Source organism: Triturus cristatus, chromosome 1_2, assembly GCF_964204655.1.
Source record: "Triturus cristatus chromosome 1_2, aTriCri1.1, whole genome shotgun sequence".
NCBI lineage: Eukaryota > Metazoa > Chordata > Amphibia > Caudata > Salamandridae > Triturus > Triturus cristatus.
Window position 1 is genome coordinate 307079736 of NC_140580.1, and position 22952 is coordinate 307102687.

Sequence of the window (22952 nt, forward strand, 5' to 3'; positions counted from 1 at the left end):
TGCCAGCTTGAGGGCTGGGTTAGTGAAGTGAATGTATTAATGTATTCATTTGTGTAGCAGGCAGAGCTATAGGGCGATCCGTAGGCGTATTGGTATGTGGGTTACATTTTCAGGAGCACAATAAGGATGCATTATGCCAAAATGTCAGGAGTCTTTCCGGCAGGACCCTGGTTGAAAGCGACGGCAACCCGCTAGTCCTTCAGGCGGTTGTAAGTCTGAGCAACCAGGGGCTCGTCTGGTTATGCGCCTCCCTTTAAAAGGCATGAGTAAAAGGTATGGACTGGTTTTCCATGCTATGTAAAGGGGATAGCCTCACATAAAAGGTAGCACCAATTTGATTGGCCACAGTTCAGTTTGGCTCATCAGGTGGGCAGGGCGGCTTAAGGTAGTCACCGCCGCCTGCCCTTGATTCGCCCGTAAGTTAACCCACCTAAGTAAGTTGGATTACTCCTAGTATGTAATAAACCTGCAGCAAAATTTCTCCAACAAAATCTTGTAGGGACTGTTTATTTTGCGCAGCGCGACGAATTACTGTTGAGTGGGGGGTTGCCGATATCGGCACTATGTCAGGATTCACTGGAAACGCACACAAATTCCTTCATGCAGCAATTATTCATCCAGAGACCAGTAGGTTGTGCCGTGTTTATCTTGATGCTGCTGGCTGCAACCAGAGTTAATTAAATTCTGCAAGGTTGGGCATGTACAGCCAGCATATGTCCAGTTTAGCACCAAGTCCCCTCTGCAACGATGCATCTGAAAAGATTTCTCACCTGGCTTCAGTGCACTTGCAGTAGCTGAATTTCCTCTGAGTATTCAGTTCCGCCCAGGGTGTGGATGGAAGCAAGCTGGGGGCACCTGGGAATTGGCCTCCTGACAAGTTCTGCGAAATAGGTTTTCTGCCTAGACAGAACGTGGAGAAAGGCAGTGTTCTTTCTTCATCCAGGCCGCTCTTCAGGTGTAACTGCACTTTTTACACATTTCACTTGACTTGTTTCCCTAAAGCCAGCGATGTATAGTAAATCCATTTCCTACCATAACATATGAAATGTATGATTCTGAATTTAAAATAGACATCAGGGGCCATATGTAGGTAAATTACATTTACCGATTCTTAAATACCGAATTTTACCGATTCGGTATTTATGAATCGGTAAATGTAATGTAGGTAAAAAAATACCGATTCGGTAAGTGTCGGTATTTTAGAATCGGTATTTACCGATTCGGTAATGGTAACCTGTATCTCATTGATTCCTATGGGCCAGGAGGCCCATAGGAATCAATGGGAAGCCAGTTACCATTACCGAATCGGTAAATACCGAATCGGTAATGGGGGGAGCTCAATCAAGGGTGGCAGGGTGTCACATTGACACCCTGTTGCACCCCTGATTCCTGCATGTGTGCACATGTGGCACACATACATGCCCTGAGGGCATGTGTGTCTGCCACATTGCACACATCTAAGGGCCAAAAAATGCATTAACTGAGTCATTCGTCATTTACCACCAACTTTCAGTTGGTGGTAAATAACGAATCCCCACACCCACCACACACTCCCCCTACATCTCATTTCTGTATTCGGTATTTACCGAATCGGTAAAATTACCGATTCGGTAAATTACCGAATACAGAAATGATCCCCCTACATATCAAAAGCCTAAATACCGGTCGGTAACGGTATATTTACCGAAAATCGGCCGTTACCGACCGGTATTGGGCTACCTACACATGGCCCTTTATGTTTAATATTTTAGGACAGTGTCAAAGTAAGAATACAAAGACTTTTTCACTAAGCAATTTAATACCAAGCAGACGATGGGTTGGTTAACCAGGTCTTGTGAACTTTTAATCGTGACATCCTATCTACATATACATCACTGCACTCTTTTTACTGCAATAGACAGTTCTCAAAATAAGAACAGTGTCCGCACAGGCTGCATTAACTTCAACCTTATGCATTGATACACTGTCACTTTAAATGCCTGTCCAGAATGCTAATGTACACTGCCTTTACTTGCACAGACTGCGTTCTTCCCATAAGATCAAACAGAACATATCTAACTTTCCGCTGGCTTTATTTTGTTTCATCAGGGATACAGCAATATCTCTGCTGTGCCCTGTATGCTGCTGTGCAAATCCCACCTGTGTTTCTCCTTCGCTACCTCGCTGCCATTTGAAAGGCATCAGAAGAATACTATCTGGTGAGCAGCACCATCAGTACACAGCAAGGTACCACATTCATTTCTGGTTTGGAATTCGGAAAATGTAAGCCGGCCCCCGATTGGATGCTTGAGGCAGCTTACCTACGTCACAGAATCTAGTTTAATTGGGCACCACAACTTCCCACCTAACTATTTCTATCACTGCACATGCACAGCTGTAATATTTGATACGTGTGACTTGCAGTTTCACAAGATTGTCATAATAAATGCTGATGTGATTTAAACAGGAGAATATGGTTATTCCAGTATAATACGTGAGGGCCTGCAATCTTTGTCAAAAATGATCTCTAATTTCCTTATTACAGACTAATAGTGCAATCACCAGTCACCTGTAATAAGAAAGCGATACAACTGGTCAACTGTGATAAGTAATTACAGTTTAATTATGACACCACAGTGGCAGCTGCCAGAGATAGGTCACAGAGCAGAATTGCAATTGATATTTAAACAGGGAAAAGAGAACTCCCTTTTCAGCACTCCTGAAATCTGTTATATTCGTTTTCTGAGATTAACAGAAAGGCGCCAATTATGGCAATGTGTTTATTTTATTCACTCCTGTAGTTCATTATACGAAAGAAGGAATCTATTTGAATGTTACCACACGTTATTAACTACAATTGGTTTTTAAAAGTGACTTACCTCCATAAATTGCCATTTGTATCAAACTATGTTTAATATGTCATTATATCCTATTCAACACACTTTAGTTGTTAATGAAAAGGAGCAAGAGTTCCAGGATTAATGCCTGTTGGGGAAACGGTAATAAATATTGTGACCATGTATGATAAAAGCAACAAAAGACAGTCTGCTGGGCACTGTTCGATATTGCCAGGGAAACTAATGGCAATCTGGCTATGATCCTCCTGGATGCAGAAAAAGCATTCGACTGGGTGGCATGGGAGTACTTGCGGGGAGTTTTGGCAGTCAAGGGATTTGGCCCCCAGGTTGTCACTGCAATCAAAGCAATGTATAGGGTTCCATACGCGAAGCTACAGTTGATGGGTAGAGAATCAGACACTATAAGGGTGTCAAGGGGAACAAGACAGGGATGTCCCTGTTCCCCAATCTTGTTCACCCTGTATATTGATCCGTTCATTCAATCGATAATTGAGAATCAGGCAATTATACCAGTGACAACCCAAGGGTTCAATACTAAAGTATTAGCCTATGCGGATGACATTGCGGTCATATAACACCAAACCCTGAGGGAGCAATGAAGGAAATAGAAGCTATGACTACCATACTTGGAAAGGAGTCGGGGTATTTACTGAATAAATCTAAGACCCAAATAGTCTGTACTGAAAATGTTATCTTTCAGGACAGCCGGCGAGTACCTACTCCTACCTATCTCGGGGTCAGGGTTAGTCCGGATATGGATCAGATCACCCAAATTAATTTTCGCCCCGTGATTAATAAAATAGCCACTGGCCTCAGGCGGATGAGTTCACTTCACCTGACCATGAAAGGAAGAGTTAACGTTCTTAAAATGGTAATGCTCCCCAAGGTATTGTATTTGTTCAGGGCGCTCCCGGTAGAAAATGAAGGGTCTATAATCAAAACTCTAGACTCCATATTTAGTAAGTTTATCTGGCAATATGGTAAGGTCAGGAGATCCCTAAAGTTTCTTACTCTGCCACAAGCACAGGGAGGATGGGCTGCTCTTAATCTTACCTTTTATTATTGGGCATCTTTATTACAACATATGAACATACTCTTCTTTGAAAATGTTGGCAGAGCTAGTGGGGCACCGGCTAAGGGTCTCCCAACAATCTACGAGCTGGCGCTTGGGGAAAGGGCAAGAGCACTGCTACTCCGCGAGCTGGAACCCAGTTACTATAAAAAGGTTTGATTTAAGATTATTATGAATGCATGGAAAGTTTGGGGTAAAATGCAAAAACATATGAATATCAAGAAATTTACAAAGTGTACACCCATTTGGAGATCATCACTATGTCCCCCCCGGTCTATAGGGAAACAATGGGAGCAACTTGGATTAAGGACAGTAGGGGATATCCAACCAAAAGGCCAACTATATTTATTTGCTGAGCTACAAAGAGAGTATGGAATTCTGGATGGGCACTATTTTAAATACCTACAAATAAAGTTTTTTTTTGGTAAACGGAGACAGGCAATTCCAAGTGCCAAAATCTTATTGTTTGAGACTATGGGGAGGCCCATCTGTAAAATTAAACATCTATATGGTATGATGATGGAGCCAGTTCTGGATGATATTGATAAAACAGAAACTAAATGGACCAGCAGATTAGAGAACGATGATTTAGATATCGATATGTCATTGCGGCTAGTAAAGAAAACGCTCTTATCAGCCAATCTAAAGGCACAGCACTATAAAACGATCTATAACTTATACTTTACCCCAGCCAAGTTATTTAAATGGGGGGAAAGGGAGGAAGACAAATGCCCTAGATGTGAGGTAGGACCAGCAGAGGAGATCCACATGTTCTATGGTTGTCCACAGCTTGATTTGCTAAAAACAGAACTGGTAAAGTTTTGGGAGAGAATTTTTGGCAAAACTGTGGTATTAACCCCTTCGCTCATGATGATGGGGTATGACAGCTGTGCTGGGCTGGATCAAGTCCAGATTAGTATTATATTTATCTAAGTCACTATAATTAGGCTACTTATTGCAACTAGATGGAAGGATCAAATGCCCCCATGCTTCCATGAATATCTGGCCCGCTTCATAGCTGTATATAAACTTGAACATGCCCTATATGCTTGTAAGGGGCACCAGGCTAAAAAGTGGGGTATGAAATTATGGGCTCCAATTGCAAAGTGGTTAATGAAGGTTGGGTAATGCATATAGATTAAGTCTGTGTAAACGCTTTGATGTATTATTTCTCCCTTCTCTCTCTTGTTTTTTTTTCCCTTGGAATTCTCATATGTAATAAGCATTAACTTGGATTATTTGATGATAATTGATATTGTATAACTGAAGAACCGGGCTCATTAAGCCTGGCGGCGCAGGGTACACCTGAAATCTTCTGAGTTCGCCTTCCAAATTACAGAGACACGGAACACTCTGTTTGGCATAGGAACTTCAATTTATTAGCTGCAGCTGGGTACAGTTGTCCTAAAAGTACATCAGTGGTAGGTTCTCAGGAAACTGCCACTTCAATCCGTGGCTCACAGTCTTTTGTAGCGCTTGAATCCCCTAAAGCAACAACCCCCTCAATGTGCAATAAAAATACAAATCATCCACAAGAAAACATTCTTTGTACAAGATACAGGATAATGGGTAATAGAAATTCCTTCCCTAAGGTCGTGTTCTCTACCCGACATTATAGGTCAGGTGGCATAGCCATTCCTTGGTTAAATTAATTTACGACAGGAAGTGTTTGCGTGTTGAAGATGGTGATTCGTAAAACAACTGGAGAGGCCGAGAACGGTCACCAAGGGTCAATAGATGGTTATCTCGGGGATTAGTTGCTTCGAGCCGGGTCTCAAAATGGACTTAGCTCAGGGAAACAGGAAAGGTCGTGTAATATGTGCAACAGTATAGAATGTGAGAGAAACGCTATGAAGGTTGAAGGTGCCTGAGTGAGGGCAACAGCGTAATGGTGTTACTAGGAAAGATGGGGCCGTATTTGAATTTCCTCATAACGAATGAATACGTTTTGAATATGACTATATGTATAATACCTCTCTGAATCAATAAAAAGTCTGCTGAAAGGTTATTACAAGCACCTAGGAGTTCAATGACACTAGACAGAAACTTGGCCTTCAGCTCGTTCCTCTAGGTGGTCTCGGAATTCAGGGAGGCTTGTAATATCCTTATAATGTGTGTCATTGGGCACTTTATCCCATTGATTAAAAAATGTAATGCTGACCAGAATAAGAAAGGTAAACTTGCATGCATGTCACACAAGGCAATACACCACAAAACTCCACATTACCTAGCCCATAAAATTACGCTGTCCGGAGGCACTAGACCCCCAAGAGGATCGGAGAATTTTCTACTGAAACCAGCCTTATTCCTTAACAAAAAAAACTTATGATAGAGCGTTCACGGGTGCTGCACCAAGGATTTGGAATTCGCTCCTTCAGAATATCAGAAGAACCACAAATGCTCCAGGATTCAAAAAGGAGACTAAGGGGCTTATTATGATGGCGGAAGGACCGCCACCGTCGGGCCGGCGGTGGCGGTCCTTCCGCCATCATATGGAAAATTCCCACCGCCAAATTAGGATAGCGGTGGGAATCACAATGGTTCCGCGGCAGATGGAAAGTCCGTCTGCCATGGTTCCGCAAGGCGGTACTTTTCCGGCTTCCTTGCAGAACCCAGAACCAGTGCAACATTGCGGCAATGCCGTGCAAGCACCGCCGATGGGATTACGATATCCCTTTCCACCTGTCTTTTTGTGGTGGATATCCCACCACAAAAAGACAGGCAGAGACTGGCTTTGGGGGCCCTTTGTGGGCCCCCTCTGTGTGTGTGGGGAGGGTACACTGGGGGTACCCATGGTACACCCCTGCAGTTCCATGCACCAAGTGGGAGGTACCACGTGGTGCCTGCCACGTGGTGCAGGGAAATGCGGTGCAAGCTCCTTTAACATTGCGGACGGTGCTGCAGCCCTCTACTATGGCGGGCGCATTCTAATAGCAGTTGTGAGACTGCCGCATGTCTGGCGGCGGTCCCAAACACTGCTATGGTGGCGGGCGGACTTGTAATGAGCCTCTAACTCCTTTCTGATGGGTACATTTCTCCCATAACAAACAATGTGTTTTAACATAACAATACTATAACCAGCTTGGTTGTAGAAGAACTCAGGAATTATAGTATCTTAAATGTAGGTACAACACAACAATCTTGATTGTAATCTATTCATCTCTATTATTCCGCATTATATCTGTCTTGTGTATGGATAAATATATTCCAATGTTAGTGAATACATAGACGTGTTTTTGACGTGAAAGAATTGGATATCTTCTCATATAGAAGGTGATTTGAAATGTAAAGCGCACTGACACCCAATCTCTGGGTCTGGTTTGCGCTATAGAAAACATTGAATAAATAAATAAATAAATAAACTTGAGAGTCGACAGAGAATACCTAAACATGAACAGAATAACTAACCGGCACGTCTGTTGTCTCATGAAACCATACAATGTAACATGTCTATATCTTGTAATTGGTTTTGATGATTACAATTCACAAATCAGCATCTTTGTACAATGCATCAATCAACTACTACTGGTTTGTATTCTGCACCATAACTGCATTTCTTGCTATATATAGCTTCTGCCCCAGTATATCAGGTCAAAATATCTGATCAACCACATACCATATAAAATAAAAATAAACCACCCATACTTCAGCCCAAGTGCAACTAGGTCTATGTTGCTATGACCCTAACACGTGGAAAAAAACAATGTTCACTGAAATTAAAAAAAAACATAAATAGTTACTTATCAGTTCTGTTTAGTTTTCCCTTTTTTGCAGGAGCCCACTATCTATAGCACCATGAAATCCCTTCAAAGTTGGACGTGCTTAGAAAATGCACACATACATGTGTACACGTGAGACCTTGTTCCCAGGGTCCCAGAGAGATCAGAGGCTACTGGACTCCAAATGTTACAAACATAGGCCCAGGGCCCAAAATATTATTGAACCTCGAATGTATTACCAAGTACATCTTTACAACACTTGACTCTCTCAGCAAGTCTTGCTTCCCGTAAGCAAGTACTATAAGTATAAAGTGCATGTTTAGGCACCTCTTGCAGTTTTCAAAACATAAATAAAAGGCATTGTCATTAACAATGCCAATAGCTCAAACTCTCTCAAATGCGAGACCTATTGCATTGCAAATGCTTGTATATATTTATCTCTTTACATGGCCTTTACATGGCTCGCTTTTACTCGCAAGAAAGTGTCACTCGAAGTGCCACACTTTCCGCAGTAGAATGTCATTCATACATACACTGAAAACCATAGAAATGTCACACAGAGGTAATTTGGAAACTTGGCAGCTAATCCTAAACTGGGAAGCAGAGTGCCAGCAGATCTGCAGACGAGCAAGGGTGAAACATGGAGTTCAATTTGGCATTTGGAATTACAACATGGACATACCGCTGAGGTGGGAAAGACTGCATCCCTGACTATGCAGACCCGCACTCAACTCCGTCAGTGAATTCCCGGATGCGGCAACTGCACTTTGTTCACCATTAACCGCACTGCCAAACCTAATGGCTGCACTGTGGACTGTTATTACAAAATGTGAGTGCAATATACAGTTCACATTGACACGAGGTTGACCCAAAGCCCCATTTAGTATTTTATTATTTTTAATTAATTATATGAGCTCTGGCAGATAGCTAAGGCTGCCTTCAAGTCGCAACAACAATTGTACCATGGGTTTGTTTCTCAACTTGTTTCCTCACTCTACATGTACTCTTTTTTTTTAACTTGGTTTCCAAATACATCTACATAATATCTACATCTGCAGTAATGAAGGAGCGTTTAGAATGTTGATTTGTTTATTTTTCCTTTGACCTGCCTTGCAGGTCTCACAGTGCATTGTGCACACCAGTTACATTTGGGTTCACTATGAATAATTCTGTAGAAACATTGTTATTTCTAGTCTTTTTGTTTTAAACGAAAAATATCGCGCGCACAGAGCAACTGGTATATATATTTAGAGAGTTATTACCTTGAACTGCTGACTTCAACTAATAATTTGTATTTGTGGACGCCCACCACTGATATGCATCATAGGTTTTTGATAGCGCATGTGTTTTTCGCAGACGTGGTGTCATCAAGTGCTCAGAATTCTGCGTTTCAGGAACTCCCCCGAAGACTCCTGCCGGGGAAAGACGGGGGTGCAGCGTCCCGCGGATTTGCAGCTGCGTTGTCACAGCGTGTTATTTTCTGTCCTAGAATCACTCTTATCTTGGAATTGAGTCACCAGCCTTATTTCCGAGCGTGCAATGCCTGACGTCTCGGTGAGCCGAAACTCCACAGGCCACCGTGCATATTATGGAGCTCTGAGCTACGAGTGCTTTCCAACGCTGACTGAACTCTGTGACCTTCAGTCACTAGTCGATGGGACCGGATCCAGCCCAACTATGGAGGCTGGAAGGCGGAGGCTGAGTTATTAGCCCCCAGTAGCACATTGGTACTTACATCTCTTCAACCTGCCGGAACTTAATCTACAGGCTGGAGGATTTCTCAATCTCAAAGAAGAGATATGCAACCCTAAAATGGCAGCTTTATAGCACTTCATGGAATTACTGCACACTTTCAAGATGCCGAAGCTTGCATTTAAGCCCCAGAGTGTGATAAAGAAACGTGTGATTTATTTTGATGAGAGATAGCTCAGTCCACCAGATAAAAAATAGCCTTCTAATGAAAACACTTCAGAAACAGAACAGACAAAGCTTTGCATCGGAGTTTGATGCCCCATGCTGGGACTATAAAAAACAAGGGGTTTCATACGAATACGTAAATGCCATTTAATTTACTAAAAGACATTACACCTGTAATGCCAGGGAAATGACAGTGGTAAGGTGGTAAATTTGTCTCAGCCAATCACTTTCTTATCTGTGTGAGCTGCTGAGTCAAAGATTCTTGACTCAGAAAGTTTGGTCTAGGGTTCAATCTTCACAGTTATATTTGAAATATACGGTCTGGTAGCACAAAACGGGTTATTTAAAATACTTATTTCAATATAACGTTTCAAAGAAACGGGTTAAATGTATTAATATGTTATTCTACTTTGTTGGGTTTAGTTATTTATAAAGCAAATATACACTGGCCACCAGTAGTTTTATTTATTTATTATTACTAAAGCACTGTGGGACAGATTTACAAGAACTGGCGCATCTCTGCATATTAGCAGAGATGCGGCAGTTAAAATGCGTCATTTGAAAATACCCTTGAGCCACCATGGATGTGTCGCATTTACAATGCGGTGCACCGTGGCGCAAGGAAAAACAGATGCATGACGCATCTTTTGGCGTACAGGCAGCGCATTGCTGGAGTCGTGTCACAAGCACGACGTAACTCCAGTAATGGTTAGGAATGCCTATTCCTAACATGCTGCGTCACTCCTTATGCCTGCTTGAAGCAGGCGTAAGGTTTTGACACAGTGGCGTCGTAAAAGTAACTCCGTGAAATCTTGTAGATTTCACTGAGTCACTTTTACGAGGCGTTTCTGCGTGGGTACGCCCACCCTGCATACATTATACCTGACACAGGTATAATGTAGCGCAGGGCTTTACAGCGTGATTCATCTCCCTATCAAGCTATCAAGTTGTACATACATACTGTGTATGGAGATGGGTGAGATTTAATAATTTGAAGGTGTGCATAAATTATAAATTTAAGATATACATTTAGAAATTTACATTTTTGGGTAGTTTAAGTTTGGTTTGTATAACAATAATAAATTAAGTTTTCTTAGCTATAACAAAGTTTAAGCCATTGTTTTTTCCATTGAATTTCAATGTTTCTTTATTTTTAATAAAAAAATGTGTTACAAACTGTAGCTTACAGTTGTTGAGTGAAGTGTCATTAAGTGGAGTGTGGTACAGTAGAGCGGAGGAGAGTGTCGTACAATATACTGTCGTAGAGTAGAGTAGAGTGGAATGTGGTGCAGTGGAGAGTCATACAGTGGAGTAGTGAAGTGTTGAACAGCAGAGTGGGGTGCACTTGAGTGGGGTAGAGTGGAGTGGTGTAGAGTGAAGTGGAGTAGAGTATCGCAGAGTAGAGTAAAGTGGAGTAGAGTTGAGTGGTGTAGCAAGCTGTGGAGTAAAATTGTTATGTAGTGTAGTGGCATGTTGTATACTACACTGGCAAGGAGTGCACTAAAGTAGACAGGTGTTGTGTAGAGTGAAGTAAATTGTTATGAAATGGAGTAGTATTTTGTACAGTAGAGTGAAGTGGTGTGTCGTAGAATGTTGGAAAGTGTCGTAGAGTAGAGTGTTGTGTACTGGGGTGTAGAGGCATAGGGTGGAGTAGAGGGTTGTACAGTATTGTGTAGGGGCATAGAGTGGAGTAAAGTGCTGTATAGTGGTGCAGAGAGTAGTAGAGTCCTGTAGAATGGAGTTGGATAGAGTGGAGTAGACTGTAGTACAGTGGGCCATTGTAGAGTGAAGTCTTCTACAGTGCCATAGAGTGGGGTAAAATGTCATGCAGTGGAGTACAGTGTAGGGGAGTCCAGTAGAGTGGCGTTGCATAGAGTGTGGTAGCATATTCCAAGAGTACAGAGGTGCGGAGTCGAGTAGAGTAGAGTGGCCTAGCATACAGTGGAGCAAAGTGTTGTAGAGTGTAGTGGTGGGTGGTACAGTACAGTAGACTGGTGTGTTGGAGAGTGACATAGATTGGAGTAGAGTAGAGTGCCACAGAGTGGATTAATGTGTTGTACAGTGGAATGGATTTGGTAGAGTAGAGTGTGGCACTGTATGGTAGAGTGGAGTGGTATAGACTGTCGTACAGTTGGGTGGCATAGAATAGAGTGGTGTAGAATGAGTGGTTGAGTACAGTGGAATAGTTTCTCAAAGATAGAGTATATTAACTTTTGTGGAGCGGTGTAGAGAGAGTTGCGTAAAGTGTTATAGAGTAGAGTGCAGTATCGTAAAATCCTGTACAGTAAAGTAGAGTGCTGAAAAGTGGCATTGAGAGGAGTACATTGCTGTACAGTGTAGTGCATGCCAGGCTGTGGATGATGGGCCTTGCTACAAGATGGTTGAAATCTTACACATCATTCTCCTTTTTTACGGCCAGCTTCTGAATCTATGATGATGTTGTATGATGAATAGTGTGATGGTGTTGGTTGAGTGTGATTAGTGTGTGTGTGCCTTGGCATCTGTTAAGGGAATACAATGCACCTGATAATGTTTGCTGGCATGCTGATATGATATTAGACTAGGGCCCTGATTACGAGTTAGGCAGAATTCCATGCGGATATTCCCAGCAGTTGGAATTACCATTAATGGCTAATATCCCAGCATGGAGTTTCACCTAATACAAGTTAGACCTCTCACAAAAGGGAATAACTGTGCAGACACAGAATTACCATGAATTCTGGATAATATTCCCTATTCTCAGGTGTTTAACGCTGCCATTTACCACCTACTTTGAGCAGATGGTAAATGGTTGCAGTGGCATCCCTGCAGGGTAGGGGTGGATAGTGGGGGGCAAGGAGGATACAGAGAGGAAAGGGAAGACTATGTTTGGCAAATGGAGCATTGCTTGCTACAGCTTGTGAAAAAAAACTCATGGCAGGAATGTAGGGAAGAAGGTTGGTTGTTTTTGCAGCCACACCTACCTTCGATTTTAGCAGATGGCATTTCCGGATAGTAAATTGGGTAATTGATTTATAGAAACATCACATATGAAACAAGCTTTGACTTGCAATATTCAGCAAAGGGAGAAAATGGTCAGTGATAAGCGATAATCCTGACAGGGATCAGGAAAAAGCAAAAACATTCAAAGGGACCTTCCAATAAAATGTGTATATGCCAGTAGCAGTATTTTAACCTTCATTGGATGGGGCCATGGGTGAGCCAGGAGGTCTGCCAGGACTCCCATGGAGGAGGGTAAGATGATGCATCAAGAGGCGGGCATTGGAAAGGAAGAACGAGATGGGTGTGTGAAGGGATGGACCAAGTAGGGTGGGGTATAGCGGGAACCAGGATCAGGGATACAGTGGTGTCATGTCCGTGGTGGCTGAGGAAGATCATGAAGATGCAGTGGCCATTGGTAAGCCAGTCGGTGTCGTTAGGGGGAGGGCAAGAAGTGTGCCCTTTCTAGGTGAGACAGTCTCATCTATCACCAGGAAGGGTCCTCACACTGCATTTAAACATCTACATTGTCGTTCAATTTGTATGTGATGTATTCATGACTAGCCACTCTGTGAAGCTCAATCCCACATTCAGTACATGTGGGCATGGTGATCTGTCTCCAGTATCTCAGAATGCATAATCATAATTTGGTAACATCAAGGGAGGTTGCAACCACCTGTGGTTATAAACTGTCAGGTCTGACTGGTCAGAGATATCATGCAGTAACGCTAGGTGTGTGGGGTTGGGGTGATGTCATGGAGGCGTAGCTAGTACCAGACAACTGCCCAGAAAGTGCAGAGTGTAGGGCAGGACCAGAGGATATGAAATTGGCAGCAACAATCCACATTAGAATTCCAACACTGGTCTTGGGGTGGGAAAAGGGTCCTCTTGAGTTTCGTTGGGGACCAGTCATGGAGTACTTTAAGCAGAGAAACTTTAGTCTGTAGTCCCTGAGACCTTGATCATGATCTGCCAGTATGGTTGCCCAATCATCCGGCAAGTAGTCCTTACCCACCTATAGTTGCCAGGTGACCCTAGTCGAAATGCTGGATGGGTCACAGTGTAAGGATTTGATATGCACTTCATCCAGTCTGGAGACCACTCCTTAGAGGCGTCTAAGGGCATAGAGGTAATGAAGTCTAGGCGAGACTGGAAACTCCACCGGCTGGTTGCCAAGAGCGTCCCACAGGCAGTGAAGCATTTGTTAGTAATGCTAATGGTCTGCGGGGAGACGTCCAAACTTTGTCCTCAGAGCAGGGAATAACTTGAGAAGTCCGCCAATATACATTTGATCCACATGCTTTTTGCATCCCAGGACACCCAGAAGAACAGCAGCTTTTCCCCTATACAGAGGGCTGGATTGTGCCATAGTGGCGCATAGTGGTGCAGCAGATGTGGCGCACCCACAAATTTATGTGCTTTCTTCCAGGATACCACTCTCATCACAAGGAGTGGATTGGAGGTCACTAAGCGGTTCGAAGTAGTCAAGTATGGTGGTCATGGCTTCCACATTGGGCAGCTCAGCTCCGCTATACAACTCACCCTGTGTTGTCATGTATATTGCCATGGAAGGGAGGTCCACAAGGCCAGATTCTGTTCAGATGTTTGGGAATTGATGCCGTGATGGTCAGCAGCTTACGAGGGAGTGGCCATTTTTATTGCAGGCTAGCCATGCCCCCTTAATAATGGGTAATGTTGATCACCTTACAGGTAGCACTCGTGGTGAGGTTGTAGGATACAATGTCTTGACTTTAATTGGTGACGCCAGTTGTGTGTGTTAATGGATCTGAGAGGGGCAGAGTTCAGGGAACATGGCATGCAGTGACTTGTAGTTTGTTAAGTTGTGAGAGCCAGGTTAGGTGGAAGAAGAACAGTTATGCCAGATAATTCTTTCGCTAAGTCAGCTCCAACTGTTCAGCAACTAATGAGGAAAGATTTCGTATTAACATCACACCAGTACTCTATGCAGTGCAATCCGTCACCTGCACTGTAGAATCTACGAAGATTTAAAGTGAACCCACTTGGGCACTTCCAGCAGCAGTCTCTTTCAGTTCTGAATGCACATGTGCTCCATGCAGAAGCACATCTATATTTGCAACCCCCAGTACCACCTGGCCCAGACCACTCCTCTTAAATGGACATATCTCAAAATCCCAGGGATCCATGTCGAATATCAGGGTCAAACAAAGATTATTTTCAAGTGGTCACTCCCATTTATCTACAATAATACACCTACTAATTACTACATTACTGCCCAAGAGTCTTATCACATGACATTGGGCCATTTGATAGCTATGTACATTGTCCTGAAAATGAATCTTTTTGTGATTAAGCTGTAAATGTAGGTGTAGGGAACTGATCCTTTTCATTATAAGCCCTAACTATGCCCATTATAATTCAATGCCAGAAATTCCGATGAAGAATAAGAGCTTAATCTTGCTAGATATGAGGATGATGTGACACCTAGCCTGATGTTCACGAAGATGTGACTGCTTAGCATACTGAGGTGAACATTATGCTGTAAAATGCACTATTTGACCAAATGTTTCAAATAATTGTTGGGGAGAACCCCCGAACCCCAATTCAAGAAGGCTGACTCGCTCACTTTGCTGACTGGCTGCAATTCAGTCAGGTATTACACCAGCCTTGGGGCAGGGTCTATACAGGCAGTGGGCGCTGTCAGTGGCATAAGTGGGCAGTGACTGTGGTGGAAGAAAGAAATTGCTTCCTTTAATTTATTTTACAAAGTAAGCACTAATCCTTAGACTCAACCAAGAATGCCAGCCCTCATCCTTTCCTGCAACGACAGAGGCCAAGCCCTGGGACCACACTTATCAATAGGAGAGCTGATGTTCATGCAGTTGCTCACCTGATAACTGTGGAATGGAAATAGGATCATGTTATCCCCAAACTCTAACTCTACTAAACCTCCTTCTGCCACCCCACCCCCATTACATTTCAAATCTCTGCGACGTATAAGTATGCCCTGCTGACTTTGGAGCCAGCGAACCAAGTTCGAGTCCCGGCGTCAGCTCAACATCCTGTGATTCTGGGCAGATCACTTAATCCCACACCCATGTCTTAACAATGAATCTGGCCTTGTATAATGAAACTGGTCCTGTTGTAGACAGCACTCTCAAAGGCAAACTTGGTAGACCAGTACAGGCACTATAATCTTATGAGCCTCCATGTGAATTCTGGTGTTGGCAGACTGACTGCTCAGTTTCTCCAAATTAAAATTAATTACAGGAGGGAGGAATTTCTTGACCTGATTTTTCCTGCTGTTGCTAGGAAGGTGTACTTTCAGCTGAGAATAGGCAGTCTACCACTTAGGTCTTTCACCTCCAGGTGGGAGATAAATAAAAATACCGATTGCCCTGCCTGTGGTTTCCGAATGGAAAATGAAAAACATGTTTTTTTCTTTTGTCCTGTGTATCACCAGTTACGTAATCGTTGGGTAAAACCTATTTGTAAAAATCTGGTATTTAGAGATTGTGAAAATGCTTTAAGAGTATTGAAATATGATACTCACCCTCCGATTATCTTTGCAGTCTCTCGTTTTTTAAATGGTATGTGGATCAAACGAAGAAAATTCTAGACTGAGTTTGCACTATTTAAAATTGTAAGAACAACAAAGAATTAACCCAGTTCCACCTACTGATCCTAAAGCAAACAAAGAACAAATAGGGAAACATTCTCTTCCTTTTCCTGTACCCTCTGGAATGAACTCCCCACCATCTAAGTATGTCTCCCTCATTGCAGATCTTTAGAAAAGAAACTGCATCCATGCAACCCGAACGCTCTGCTGAGTACTCCACTAGCTTATGGACTCCTCCATTTGTGCATGACATTAATATCATCCAATGTTTATGTAATTCACACACGAAGGGCTGTTATTATCCCGAACAACATTATATTCCCCCCTCTGAGCATGGCACGTTGGTGATTTAAAATAACTAGGTACTTTTATGAAATGACAAGCTGATATTTGAAAACAGTTTGCTTTTGAAAATGAGTACTGGATGTGTACAGACAAGATGAGTTCTCTCATTGAAATTGAAAACATGACATTTGGGAGAAACTACTTGTCCTTTCAGATTAAAGCAGTACTTGAATGTTACGTTGGTGTTTGGTGTTTTCAGATAATAGCATTCTTGCAATGTGATACATGGGAGCACACGAGTGCATTTTGAGATAATAACTCGAAGTTTAAATTCAAAATGTCTTTATTTTGTAAATTTGCAAAGTTGCTGCGGTGGCCAAATAATGTATTTTCAGAAATAAACAGCTGGATGACGAACCAGGTAGTTTATTTATTACAAATGCAAAACAGGTAGCAAAATAATACTTATTTAATGATAAACTTATTCTTAGCAGAAAACTCCTGATTTTACAAAATATTTCCAATTAATGCCTCAGTAAAAAAATATGCTGATTTAGGGGTTGCGTGTTGCTCAGTTTGACTTAATTTCCTTGGTGGCAGGATAATAATTCTTGTTGTTATGCTGATTTTTTCACGGCCCTGAATTGTTCGATAATGCATTATCAACACTTCCTATAAATTCTCTGACTTTTATCAAAATTTGTGTGCAAAATTGTATTAGAAGGTATTTCTAATGGCAAAAATTTATCAACCTTTTCATAAGTAGAGAATCCCTAATTCTCTATGTTAAGTGAGTGGAGCAGGGTTGTAGTCATTAGAATGGCATGCATACAATTCCCGTAAACTCCTAATATTGCATCAATGTGAACGTTTAACAGCCGCTATAGTAGCTGTACTTGAGATGTATCTCTTGAGCAGTCGCGGGCAGAGCAGTTAAGTGCAGTGGGGCGGTGGAGAGGGTCAGGCGGGGAGAGTTGACAGACAACGGAATAGTTTTTTTCAGGGTTGGATTGGAATTAGAAATCGGCCCTGGCACGCTAAAAAATAGTGGCCCACATTTGTATATTGCCTTTCCGCAAAAAACACTGCTTCGGTGAAATTTTATAAAAAAGGGGGGGGGGGAATACACGGATTAGTTTACACTGGTGAAAAACACCTGAAAACAAGTGAGGCCATTTTTGCTCAGGCCCCCTGCCCCAGCTCAATATGCCTATATTAATGGGCCGGCTCATAGAGAGAAAGAGTGACACCTCTGCCCATTGGTAAAAGGGAGGTAAAGGAGGCCCATCTGCCTCCAGAAAGGCCACTCAGGCACCCACTTGGCCGCAGGCAGCATCCGAACAATGCAGAAACCGCCCAAATCGGCACCCAGGCTGCTAAAAAAGAAGCCCACAGCTGAACTCGGATACCGGCCCCTCAGGCATTGCCTGAGTGCCTGCGTTACCAATCCGACCCTGGTTTTGTTTATTTATTTAATTTTAACTATTCTGTCCTCTGTCGTCTTCAACCCCTCCCATCCTGCCCCGCAACACTGCACTTACCTGTGCTGGCCGCCGCTGCTCTTGAGACATTGCAAATTTGAAAATCGCCTTTTTGGAAGTGGTTAAAAATGTTTTCCTTCTTTAAAGAGATACCTACCTACAGTGATTAGCAGGCGTCTCTATCTTTGCTTATGTGACAAAACCATTATATTGCGGAGGCCTTACTTAGCTAGACCTCTGACTGAGATAAACAGACTCTACAGCAGGAGTCTCTAACTTATACTGTAGTGATAGCTACTTCTAATCAGTCAAAATCATCGTGAGCTATTTAAGGCTAAGCAACTTGCATATTGTTACCAGTAACCCCCACACCCAGACTTTAAGCCTAATGTCCATAGAACCAGATCCGATGGCTTGAACAAAATACTTTGACTCGGGGCACTATGATAGGGCTGCCATGTGTGTGTCATTGAGAGCGTGGTCTATGAGGATGTATGAACATGTGTTCATATTTATGGGATATATGTGTATGGGTGACTGATAGCCTGTGTTGTAGGTACTTGTGGTACAGGACATACCTTACACCATATCTGGTACTGTTACATGTACATCAAAAACATACAATCATTCTTTTAAACATGAGAAATTTAAAGTGCAGAAACATGTTCAGCAAAATGGAAAATGTTTCTGCCCTTTAAATTTCTCCCACTTTTAATAATGGCTCTATTTGTCACTTAAAACTATGAACCCTGTCTACCAGCCACTGAGATCAAGCTACTTGCTGTGTGTAAAGAGAAAACTTTAAAATGGAATACAATTAAACTCATCATTTACATTTTCTCCCATTTCCAAGTGCCACGTTTACAAACAGCAGGCATCTTGCTCTCAGTGGCCTGTAGACACCATGCCATATCTATAACAGAAAAGTATAGCCATTTGTTTAAGCGGGAATTGCAAGTGGAGAATCAGGCTTCATAAAACATTAAGATGCAATTGTTTTAATTGAAAGTGGAAAATAACATAAAGACCTAATGTTTCGTAGAAATATTTTTCTCCACTTTAAATGTCTTCCATTTAAAACAATTACCGTATTTTTCAGTTATAAATATGGCACAGTGCCTACTGGCTACTGGGAGCAAGAGGGCTGCTCTTTCTACATGTGACACTTTGAATTTTAATTTTCTCCTATTTAAAAGCATTCAGAAACATCATTTTGTTTTCACTCTCCAATATTGAGTTTACAAGGACTTTTATTTAAGAGTTAAATACTTCAGTGCTTCAGGGCTTTACCTCTGTGCCCCAGCCCGGGTCATAAATCTGACTGAGCACTGCTCATTATAAGGCCCTGCTATCTGCAGCCTAATGATAATAATGTGAAATAAATCAGTCTTCCCTTAACATTAAAAGGAGAATGTGACCCTGCACTCATTTAAAAATGAATTCAAGGCTGCGGGCTACTATGAAGGTGTCTGTGAGATACTGGTAGCTGGTGATCAATCGGTTGGAGACCCTTACTCTGCAGTCGCTGTTTTTGTGACTACTCTTAGAGGCCAGGCGTTGGGAAATAACAACGTTCTGACTTAAAAGGGATACAAAAGCAATATTCTCTTTAGCTTGAAATATTGAGCCAATGTACGGATCAGGACAAGTCGAGGTCTGTAGAACTTAAAGAAAAGTTAAGAATAGAAAAAGCTTTTGACATGACATCAGTTCAGCAGTATATAGTTCTCTCCGCGTGCACTGGGATGGAGTGCTATCTTGTGTTGATTAGAACTCCTAAATATAGATTTTATATTACACGTTTTCCTGTGAATATGATTCATTATTTAGGGTCGTTCCCGTTCACAGGCTCTTTGTTTGCCTTCCTGCACCCTTGTCATTGTGACGGGATCTCCTGTCAATCTACCAAGCACTTTATACTATTTTGCCCACTCTATGCAGCCAATAGATCTCAATTCCCGTGGCAAATCCTCAAAGAAAAGGCTTTTAACTCGCATCTTGAAGGACTGAATTTTTTGCAGGGCTTATATTCCCCATTGACTTATTTCACTGTTTTAACTTATTATTCAGGCCCTGAGCTTGTATTTTTATTATATATTGTTTATTAGGTGAAACATGTATGAATTATGAATTTAAATGGGTGATGTGGGCTACGAGGTCCTGTCCAATATTTATATTTAATCATACTTTTTACACTTTTTATATCTTGCTGTTTTTAAAATGTTTCTTTTTTATGAGCTTTTATGGATAAAGATTTATTGATTGATTGAGCCAAAGTACCCTGGCAGCTTTCCTATTTCAAAATGTATTCAGTGTCTTTAAAACTAACATGAGTATGCATGTCATTGTTAGAATGAGGATGTTACAAAAGTGTAAGACCCTCTTTCCTCATCCTCCATGGAGTAACTTCCAATGTGACACAGGCAGAAGAGAGGTATTCTTCTTCATCAATGAGGTGAAGGAGAGTGCAAGGCAAAGGAGTATTAGTCTGCCAATAATTGCCAAAAAGTATTTTCCCACTACTTGAAATGGCAATGTCTTCACTTGTTGCTTTTGGCATTAGGAACGTCTCATTATATGCTGCGGTTTAAAGCTCTGAGCTCTGCCAAGCTGCTTATTGGTAGGCGAAGAGTGTCTTAAAGACTTAGGCTCATGTTTTTGAGTGACTGATCTGTGACTCAAGTCAAGGAAAGCTTTTTTCGATTGTTATTGTACCATCATAAAAGCACAAATACATTAGAAAAATTCATCTAAAATTTCATTAGAAATTACTAGAGGTGGGCGAAATTTGCGTAGTTGCCCTATGCAAATTATCGCGAAATTACTCTAAATCTCCACGAACACGCGGAACTTTCGCGAAGAACCAGAGATTGCTTTTCCCGCTTGTTCACGATGTGTTTTTGCGTGCTCTTGGGGAAATATATCTCTAACTTGCCCATGCGGTCGCTAATGGGCGCGGCCATCTTGCTCACAATGCTTATTTCCTGTTCCGGGTCGAATGACATGTTTGCGATCGCAAACTCTCGCGGGATAGCGCGAACGGCTATCAACAATCCAACATCTCGTGGTGCACGCGAACGGATAGGAAAACTTGTTGGCGAACGCAGAGATCCGGTAAGTCGCTGCCGCTCGCACAAGAATGCATTTTTAAAGCGCGAACAAGAAAATACTTCGACTTTTGCAGTGGGTCGCGGACGTTTCAACATCTCCGCGTTCTCCGCGTAACACTTAAATGGCAAACCTTCGCAACTTCTGCGAGCGAAACGGAAATTTTCGCCCAGGCCTAGAAATTACACAAGATAAAATCTAAAAATATGCAACAATATGTTTAAGATGCCATAAAACCATATGAATACAAATGTTTCATTTTAAAAACCTGCTGTTTACTGCAAAGGAGGTGCCCAGGGTTTACAGCTCATCAAATATCATGTGTTTTTGCTGCAGGATAGCCTTCTTTAAAAACTTTGTTACTCTCCACGCAACGTGTTCATCTTCCAAGAACTGAAGCCAAATAAAAGCTGGACGGCATTGCCTTATACCTTGACGTTTTAAAAGTGGAAGTATCCACACTTTCCTCAACTCTTCATAAAATTTACAAAAGAACATTAAATTAATCGTGGACTGCTCTGAATGTCTGTCACAGGGGCAAAGTGACAAGTTACGTAACCAATCGTTCATAGATGGTGTTGTCGTTATTCTGTGGACATTACCCAATCTCAATCTTGCCAGAAGCATCCTATCATAGGCTCCTGGTACAAATAGTAAGTAGGGCTCCATTTGTATACAAGAGAGCGTTAACTGATGATGCATAACGCTAGGTTTCACCATTTCCCCTGCCATTCTCAAGGAGCCCAATAATTGTAAACCCTCCATTCTCAAAGGCTTTGTCGACACGGCTAACATAGTGGTGGGATTCGTAAAGTATTCCGGGTGACCTAGGTCCTTCATGAAATTACATATAAAGTTGATCCACAGGATCTTTAAGGCCCCAGACTATCCTTCATAATGTCTCTATTTAACTTTGTCTGCTCCTTAGTCCAGAGCCTATGCCACAGGAGTACTGGTTCCAATCTGATAAGGCCAGAAATAAAAGGAAGACCCAGCTCCTCGTGACAAACAAAGGAGGACGTGCTCGGAGGGGCAGATAAAATGTACTGCAAGAAGGAATTTTCCACCTGCTGGAGTGGGAGAGTATTAGCAAAGCCCCACACCCCTGCCCCATACATTGCGGCTGTGATGCACTTTACTTTAAATATTTGCAAAAGTTCCCCTGGTGGCTTCTTCCCCAATTTCTTAGCGAAGGATGCTAGGGCTGTAGATGCTCTTGTAAACTTGAGCTTTTTAGTAGTCATCGCTTGGGACCAGGTGTCATTCTGATTAAATAAAATGCCCAGATACAAAAAGTTCCTTGTTGTGGCTAACTTATTGCCATCCAGAAACATTTCTCTTACTCTCTGAGTCCTCTTACAGCATCTCATGACAAAAGTTTTAGAAACATTAATACTAAGTCCCAGATCTTTCATGAAGTCATTAAAGCTGTCTAGGACCCTCTGCAGACCATTTTGTGTCCGGGCCATTAAGACTGCGTCGTCTGCGTATAGAAGGTCTGGAATAGGTCACCCTCCAGCTTGAGCGAATTCTTGTCCCTGCCTAATCAGTGCTTCGCCAAGGCCATTTATATACAGATTAAAAAGGAAGGGGGCCAGGACACAACCCTGCCTGACCCCCCCTCCTAATGGGGAAAGAATCAGTACGCTCCCCTCCTATGCCATAGCGAACACTGGCTGAGGCTCCATTATACAGTTGTTGCAATAACACTATTATGTTTTGGTCAACCTCCATTGCTACCAGGACTTCCCATAGCCTCCCATGCCTTAAGGAGTCGAAGGCCGCAGTGTGGTCCACGAACACCAAAAACAAACTGCCCTTTTTTGCTTTGGTATATTTGCCAATCAAAATAGACGGGTTTAGGCTTTGATCTGTGGTGCCTAGCCCTTCTCGAAAGCCATACTGTAGGTCGGACAATACCTGATTGTCTTCTCCCCAGTCTTGCAAACGCTCCAA

At 42.3% G+C, this 22952-nt stretch overlaps 1 protein-coding gene across 2 annotated transcripts in view; it reads right to left on the reverse strand.

Annotated features, from left to right (window-relative positions):
• The window catches only part of NPFFR1 (neuropeptide FF receptor 1), a 62936-nt gene that overhangs the window by 32116 nt on the left and 7868 nt on the right, over nt 1–22952 (reverse strand). Inside the window, exon 1 of one of the 2 annotated variants that reach the window (XR_014966075.1) lies at nt 8891–9005. The exons of the other annotated variant lie outside the window; for it this stretch is intronic. The gene's annotated coding sequence lies outside the window, so the exon portion shown is untranslated. Of the gene's footprint in view, nt 1–8890; nt 9006–22952 lie in introns of those variants that run through there. 2 annotated transcript variants of the gene reach the window in all.